The sequence below is a fragment of the Delphinapterus leucas genome, chromosome 12 (assembly GCF_059928025.1).
Source record: "Delphinapterus leucas isolate spDelLeu-1000000601 "Yukka" chromosome 12, BTC_Dleu_Yukka2, whole genome shotgun sequence".
Taxonomy (NCBI): Eukaryota; Metazoa; Chordata; class Mammalia; order Artiodactyla; family Monodontidae; genus Delphinapterus; species Delphinapterus leucas.
Genome location: NC_143140.1, coordinates 8,898,698 through 8,907,667, shown reverse-complemented (window position 1 = coordinate 8,907,667; position 8,970 = coordinate 8,898,698). Strand labels below are relative to the sequence as shown.

General features: G+C 36.4%; 1 pseudogene; it reads right to left on the bottom strand.

The window, feature by feature from the left end:
- Nucleotides 1–204: 204 nt before the first annotated feature.
- Nucleotides 205–8,970, bottom strand: part of LOC111183273 (phytanoyl-CoA dioxygenase, peroxisomal pseudogene) — a 152,765-nt pseudogene continuing 143,999 nt past the window's right edge.

Sequence of the window (8,970 nt, the reverse complement as noted above, 5' to 3'; positions counted from 1 at the left end):
CTTAAAACAGTAATATTTCACTTTAACTGTTTTCACGTCCATTAAAGCCACCCCACCTTACTGTAAAATTACCCCTATGCAATTAAGTACTGGATCCGTGCACTTTGATTTTGTTAACAAGTGAATAGAGAAGATTATCTCATCTCATTGAGAAAACATTTTCCTCCGACACCTTATTCTATCTTGGTTTTCTTTAAAAGAGTTCTAGCAAAGGGCTATTTCAAAGGTTGATTCTCCTTTCACGATGTGTGCTCGAAATTACCATACATCCTTCAGGCTGACGTCTTTCACTCCATAGATTTACTGACTAACCCTAAGACTTCCTTTCCAATGTTTTCTTGATTGGTGCCATTAACATTGATGTAGTGGCGGTTGGCATCTGCGAAATGGTGGGAAATTGCCTTCTGGAATCCTTGACTTTTGTTCCGAACCAGATTCATGGACAAGCAAAGGATGAAAGAAAATGGTGTCTCTCTTCTCCTTCATGATGTGCACCCGGGTGTTATTTCTGTCATAGTCTTGGACCCCGTGGAACATGATGTTAAACCCTCCCTCTCAGTGGGAATAATCGTGTGGTTTCAAGGGAACTTTGTATGTCCCTGGGAGCACAACCAGGCAGCCATTGTTCCGGTCGATGTTCTCCATGGCCTTCCAGGCACAAAAGATGCTATTGCTGGGCCTTAGGGGAAATAGTGCAGATCCCTGTGCAAAAGGTGACGGACGGGATGTCTTCTGCCTGAGTCTGGAGGTTTGTTTATCAGCATTGCATGCATGGCCATAACATTGGGTCCAGTGAAGCACTCCACATATTTCAGAATTTCAGGGAGGGTGCAATACCTGAAGAGTTCCTTATCTTCTTGGAAATCTTGGACCTTGGTAGTCACTTTCTCACTTGGCATATATTGTGATTTTGCAATGGTCTCATCTTTCATCACCATCAATCCCAGTGGTTTCACCTTTTTGCAGATTCTGTCAAACTCATCCCTCAAGTGTTGAATATCAGCATCAGTCACCAAATTTTTAATGACAAGAAACCCATTTTCTTCATAACTTTCTTTGTTCTAGGCTTAGAACTTTATTTTCACGAGTATATTGGAATTGTTGACTATGGAAACTGGCAGGAAAAACAGCCCCTGAAGTGGGGTGAGCTATGATGGCCTCGGCTTGGCGGTGCCGAGGTATCACAACAAGATATGCAGACAGGGGAGGGGTGGTCCTTGTCCGTGACCTTCGGGGGAACACCAGTGGCTGGGCCTTGGCCCCACTTAACTCTGAGAGCGGCCCCACCTCCCCGAGGCTGGAGAGGCTTCAGTGCTTTTGTTTTTAAGACAAAGGGAATAAATCTAACTTTTTCATACCAGTTCTTTTCTGAAGCACATAATAATATATTGTTTTCGCCTCACTTGCAATAACTTAGTGAAGTGTCAATCTCTTTATGTATTGACATTTGCTAATCAGAAAATTTGTGAATGAAATTATAACTTTTCATAAAGGCTGGATATAATGCTTCAAATCATTTTAAGAGCATTAAAAAATAATCAATGGCTAATTGATTTTAATGCTATCCCAAAATTCAATTAAGTCTTTTGATTAAATTGATTAGTTACAAGGCCTTCAGTAATGAATATATAGCAAAAAAATTTAATCTAAATCGTGATGCATCCGCTAACAACCAAACTCATGGTACAATGGCACTGTAGTGATTAGGTGACACAAAATGAAGTCCTTTGGGTATGTCCATTCCAAACAGCCTACTTTTGTTTACGTAGAATAAGATTTGCCTAAAAAAATTTGTTACCCAGATCTTTACTTTTCATTACACAGATTTTAGTCTAAGAATTTATTGAGAATAATTTAACATTACATTTAGGAAAGTGGTTCAATGTGATGGGTGTCAGTTTTCTTTCCTTTCTACAATATGGTAGATTATAGAATTGTTTTCCTTGTATACTCCAGGAGGAATATAGAATTTTAGTTCATTCATCTGATGATTGTATAATTCTTTCAATGTATTTCCCTCAATTGTCAATTTTGATCAGCTAATATGTCTGTCTGAAGCACCCCATTTCTTCATCTCTAATCTGTTGTTTTCAGTCTGTCATGGTAGTGAAACACATAACCAAATTTGTTAGGATTATATGCAAAGTAAAAACAAATGGATCCTAGAAAAGATTTGTTGATCCACCTGAGTAAAGAAATACATGAGCTTTAATACTTTGGACTTATGATATCTACTTTGGAAGCTCAGACATATTTTTCCTTCTTTCTTATTCCAAGATTCATTACAGAGAAGTGAATTTTACAGATGGATGAGTTTTGAGGTTTAGAAATCTGTGGAACAGTGTGAATTTCATAACTGTTGTCTAACAATGTAACTAATCGGAGAGAAATTTTCCGTTTTCAGAGTCTCCAGTAAAAGTGGACAGTTCACAGTTCCTAGAAATAGTCCAGTTTAAAAAATGATTTAGAATTGGTTGAATACAATTTCCATTGCCAACATTAGCCAAAACACATCAATAAATAGGTTTATTTTCAAAGCTTTATCAGACAGGTTAAGCTTCAAAGTATTTCAATACCAGCATTGTACTTTTATACTATTGTTTGTTGTATTTACATCACTACAACTAGGACTCAATTCTGGGCTTCACAATTTATTTCTGAGAATTTAATGAATAGTTACACAGTAATTTATTTTTTTCCCTAAAAAATATTCTTTCTACCATTTACATGGATGCCATTTTTAAGTGGTTGAGTCTATATAAAACTGTTTTTTAGAAAGCTTTCATGTTGTGTTCAGATACTGTTTTTAAGATAATAAGAGAAAAAACACACATCTTCCTTCAGAAGAACAGGTTGACTTAACAGTACATTATTAACTGACAAGAGCAGTGACCAAAGAACTGTAAACCCTTCATCTCCATCAGTGAAGAGCTCCACTGTGTTCTAACTCTGTGTCATCCCAATCCCCCATTTGTCTGTGAGGAGTTTATCAATTGTGAAGAGTGTAGGGAATTTTGAATAAGAGAGTGGATATGTATATGTGGAAACAAGCATGTGCGCAAATGTGCATACACACAAAAGAGAATATGTCTTTGTTCTTTAGCCATTTGCCAACCATCCTGATTTAAACAGATAGCAAGAGGTTTCCAGCATCAAGTTGTGGAGCCCAGGTTAATTACTTCATATATGAACTTGTCTTGGTTATAATACATACAGATTAATTAGAGCTAGCAGATAAATAGCTTCTTTATGTAAACTGATGAAAAGATTTTGTTAAGAATAACAGAGAGAGGTCTTTGCATTTTCTCGATTATAATGGGTCAGGTTGTGCAGCATGCCTTTCACAGCCAAAGGTTGCTTGCACATAGGGGACAGGCCTTTGAGGCCCACAGCTTCCCTTCCTAGCTGTGCCACCTCAAACAAGTCACTTATCCTTTCTAAGCCTCACTCAGCTCATTATAATAATGTACATATTAATAACAGTTACTTTGCAGGATTGTTATAAAGATTAAATAAGATACTGCATGTAAAATACTTAACACATTGCCTGCCACGTATAAAGCAATTAACAAATATAAACCATATTTTTTGATTCTGTGGAGGAGTGGGAGGATTTAATTGTGGCTGCAGAAAAAGAGAGAGACAGGGAGGAAAGGAAGGAGGAAGGGAGAGAGAGAGAGGATGAGAGAGAGGGAGAGACAGAGAAAATAAAGGATAGATGAATGAATTGAATTGGCAGGTCTTTATCTCTATCTCTTTAGCTTATTTTAGATTTCTCATAGACTAAGAATCCCATAGATTTCCACATCTGTGACTCTACTCCTGTTTTGTAAATAAGTTCATTTGTACCCTTTTATATGTGGAATTGTTTAGATTCCACATATAAGCAATATCATGTAAGTGGGGGGATGAATTAGGAGATTGGGATTGACATATACACACTACTATGTATAGAAAAGATAACGGACAAGGACCTACTGTATAGCAAAGGGAACTCTACTCACTACACTGTAATGGCCTATATGGGAAGAGAATCTTAAAGAAAAACGAGTGAATATATGTATAATTGATTTACTTTGCTGTACACCCGAAACTAACACAACATTGTAAATCAACTATACTCTGATACAAATTTAAAATAAATACATATAAAGCATATTACGTACACACACACAAAAGAATCTCATAGAGTCTGTACTCATCCCAAGACTCTATGGATTTGGCAACTGCTGATAGCTTTTGTTCTACATGATCTCAGGCTGCTGGGGTTCTTGGGCAATCCTTTAAGACTTGATGTGAGATTGGTACATTTCTGATGAAATGCTCTGCATCTGATGGACACAAAACAGAACACGTCCACCTGTCTCTCTTCAGACATCTGTCTCTCTTCAGACATCAAGCCTTTAATCTGGCTAACTCCACCTAAATTTTAGTGCCACAGCCTTCCAGGTTAGTTCCCCTGATTTAGTTGCTGGCCTTCTCTGCCCTCTCAGAGAAAGAAGATCTCCTGTCATCTAAGTGCTACACTTAAAAGACTAAGATGAAAAATCCATCTTCTATACTTAAAAAAAATCTGGAACAAAAACTCAAGAGAATCCCATGTGATTGACATAGATGTAAGTGTGAATAAGTATATGAACATATATACAGACATATAGGTCTAGAGTGTTATTACTGATCCTGTCACTCTTAAAATATATATATAATCAAGGCCTAATTGCATGTCAGAAAATGTAGATCCCACTATTTTCTGTGCTGTGGTGTGCCTTTCTAGGACTGCTTTTATAGTTTACCGGTATATCATAGAAGATGTATTTTACAAAGAAAAACACAAGCCTCTTGGAAATAAACCAGGTTTCTCATGGTCACACTGTGATGTAAAGCAGAGGTAGAATGGTCTGCAGATCCCGTGCCTCTCCCATATTTTCCTTCTCTCCTAGACCTCGCTGAGCCTCTGTAAATATCAGAGCCTGAGTTCAGTTGCCCACAGGACTCACAAAACTAAAAAGGATGAGAATCCTGAGATCAAATCAGTATTTCAGAGACTCCATAACACACCACAATCACCTGTACCATTTCTGAAAATACCTAATTGGGACTCACTTCCTGGGGATTCTAATTAAGTAAATAGGAATGAGGTGTTAGGCTTTGTGTTTTTAAAGTATATCACAGAAGATTCACATGCAGAGCCATAGTGCATAAACACAGGCTTCTGGTGGTCACTGGGCTGCCTGGCCTGAGCAGCACTCAGCATCCAGTCAGTGCTCACCTGGATGGAAGCCAGCATTCTGAGGACAGACCCTTTCAGGGAATGGGCTGTTCACAGGTAATGCAGCCAGAGACTAAAATTAAAGTGCCAGCTTCTTATCTGCAGATTAACTGGAACTGAAAAGAATGTAGAGCTAGAATAATAAAAAGTAAATTTAGGATTAAAATAGAGACTTAGGACACTAATCATTGCTTTCTCTCTCAAGAGAGAAACTTTCTATGGAAAAAGTAATTTCTTTAGCTGGTTTTGACAAGCAAGTCCAAAGGCCCTAGTCATCAAAGGAGTGGCTGTTAGATGACATTGGTTTGGAAAGAGTAGGCTGGCCAGTTAAGAGGCAAAATATTCAGAAAGGAAAATTCCAGAAAGTTCCAGAAAGCAAAATTTGAATTTGCCTCCCAATGGTAACCATTTACATAGCGTTTAGTATTTATAACTATTTACCTAGCATTTTCACTGTATTAGGTATTATAAGTAATCTACATAGGATTTAAAATATACAGGAGGATGTGTGTAGGCTATATGAAAATACTACACCCTCTTATATAAGAGACTTGAGCAACCAAGGATTTTGATATCCTCAGGAGTCCTGGAACCAATCCCTGGAGGACACCAAGGGATGACTGTACACAGTTTCTACTAAATTATGATTTGATATTTGCAGGGTACTTGGAGTTTGAGAGTGTGAAGCCAACCTCTTGCTACCCAACTGAGATTTTCTTCCAAGATTTGAATGGGAGCTTCAGATACAAATCCTATGTGATGTAAATTGGACCTTTAATTTTTTTTATAAGCAGCCTGGAGCAGACTGAGAACTGCTGTTCATTTGTTCTTGCTAAAGCTTGACAGAGAACCAGAGCTGTAGAGGGAATATTGGTAAGAAAAGATACAGTCATTTCATCAGTAGTTGCAGTAAGAGAAACTTACAGCATCTGGGTACAAGTGCCCTGGACGTAAGAGAGGTAATGGAACACAGGAACGTCAGTTCCTAGGCTTACAAGCAGGTTACTAGAGAATAATTTACTTCTGAACCAGAAACATAGTATGGAAAACATTCACAATCTTATAAAAATTGACAGCTTTCCTCTTTGGTGGGATACTCAGCTGGCAAACTCATTTAATGGCTATAGTGACTGGAGTGAGATATAACCCTATAATTGTCATACAATGCATTTTAGAACTTGGTATGCTATTTTACATTTGGTAAGAGAGCGATGGGCTGAATCAGAATCAGCCAGGTCACGGAGCATGAAAAGCATTACTGGAATGGCATGGAAAATTAAGGAGGAGTCTAGCGATAGGGGCTGAGAGGCAAGTGAGAGTTGGTGGTAGTATCATGAGGTGAGAGGAGTCTAAGAGGAAAAATTCAGAGGACATTGCTGTCCCTCACTTCTTACAGCAGGGATTTATTGCCTTGCCACAGATTTTTGAAGTCCAATTTTCATTCTTCAGATGACTGGAAGTATGTCAAGTGAATGACTTCAATCCAGAAATTACCCAAGGTGCTAACATAAAAATGTATTTATACAAATTAAAGCTTAAATACTAGAGCTATTTATTGAAGATGCGTTCTTACTAAATAAGTTAACTTAAAATTTTGAAGTGTAAAATTTCTCAAAATTTGGCTTTTAAGATATTTTATTAAATGTTCTGTATACACATAAGAGTGAATGAGTTTTATAATGGGAAAAGGTTTTAAGGTATTGTATTTTAATCCAGCTATAAATATATTTTAATAAACTCAAAATTTACCAAAATAAATTAATTTTAATTACAAACCCCTCAATTTAATAAGAAAAATTCCTAAGAGAAAAGTAACTGCCCCATGGCTTCTTTTTCATTACTGAGGATTGGAATAATATACTGATCATCAAATATCAAAAAATCCAAAGATTTTGAAAACATTTTCTAAGGATATGAGCCCCTGGTCACTCTGAAGCGGTACCAATTACTGCACTTAAGCCACCAGGGAGTTTGTTCTTACTGTGTTCTAGTGGACACAGAGAGAGGAACATTTTTTTCTTAAAATTTGCCAATCTAACTAGCTAATCAATGGATTTCTGTCATGTGTCCTCTCAATTTTTTTCTTAAATTTTGTGTGATGAATTGTAATAAATATATCCACAAATACACTAACTCTTTGGTCTGACTTTTAAGTATATTTTGGCATCCTAAGACAAACTAAACACTTTTAAAAATAAATGAATTTGAACCAAATCTAAAACAATATTAAAATTAAGACTATAAAAATCCAAGGGAATATAATGTAGAAAAGCATTTTCAATTTGTTACATAATTGTCCAATTGTAATTTGGCCCTTATTATTGTCTCTAAGGGGAAACGAATGAATAACTCATGCAAATCAAAATTCAAAACCAAACTATAATCAGTGTTATTATGATTTATGTATAGATGTCTGTAAAACCCTAATACAATCAGATCTTATTGTAGAGCAAGTTATGTATCAATCATTATATATGCCTATTGAGATGTTCCTGTAGAAAAAAAATGTTTTTTTATTCCTCCTTAGATAAAAAGTTTGACTTAATTTAGATAAAAGAAGACAAAATTGTTCCAAGTAAATTCTTCTAGAACTGCTTAGATTGTGGAGGGGAGCAGAGAACCATAAAAGGCAGGAATTAAATAAGGAGGGCATCTCCCCATTCCTCCAGACTGGTGACTTAACCAAACAAGTGGGGCCAGAGCCTGAGGTGCTTACTGAGAGGCTTAATTAGTCAGACCTGAAAATCATTTGTTACTTCTTGTTCATGCAATTAACAGGGAGACAGAAGAGGAGAAGTTCTAGCCCTAAGCAAAGTTATAATATTTCTGTGGGTTAAGACCTTTTCACAGGCTCCTGGTGATTTTTTGACAAAAGCAGTCTTTAGTGGCCATCTGCTTTTGCTCTCAATGATGACCTGTGATTGCATCAGTCTAACTGCCACCTACTGGACCAGTTTATACAAGGACTGTCCTATACCTGTGTAGTCATAAAACAGGAGATACTCCTTGTCACATAAATGCAAAAGCTATACCAGAAAATTAATAAATGTGATGTCAAGGGAGGACCCAATATATATTCATTTTCTGATCTTGATCAGGAGTTATAGATCCCATGAATTTTACAAATAGTTTATCATTTCTTTGTTAAAGGGAGAGAGAATCTGAAAAATTCTTGAAAACTTGAAATTTCCAGAAGCTAGGAAAGAAACTTATTTCTGCTAGCAGAAACTTGTTTTCTTACAATTGGAGTGGTGTTGGTGGGGGTGGGCTGGAGGGACGAATGACACTAAAACCTGGATTACATCAGAGGGAGAAGCCCACCAGCAAAAGAGACCCTGGGCTGCAGTGTAAGATGCAGAGGTAGTTCAGATTTCTTTACTGTGCAAAATGTCATAAATCATTTGTAAATAAGTTTATAAGAAATTATATATTTTCCAATTTAAAGTCATGTCTTATCTAACAATTATTTATACTAGCTAATTATTTTTTTATGTTTTCAAATAATTCCATGGTCTTATTTTTCTTGTATACTAAGATTGATTACTATACAGAGTGCTGAGCTACTTTTTAAATTCTCTAAGTAACACTTTAATAACATTAAAATCCAGTTGCAAAATTATTGCACATTCTTTTGAAGACAGTTTAGAAAAATAGGAAAAAAACAGCAATTTTTAAAAAATGTTATTTTGAATTTTATTACT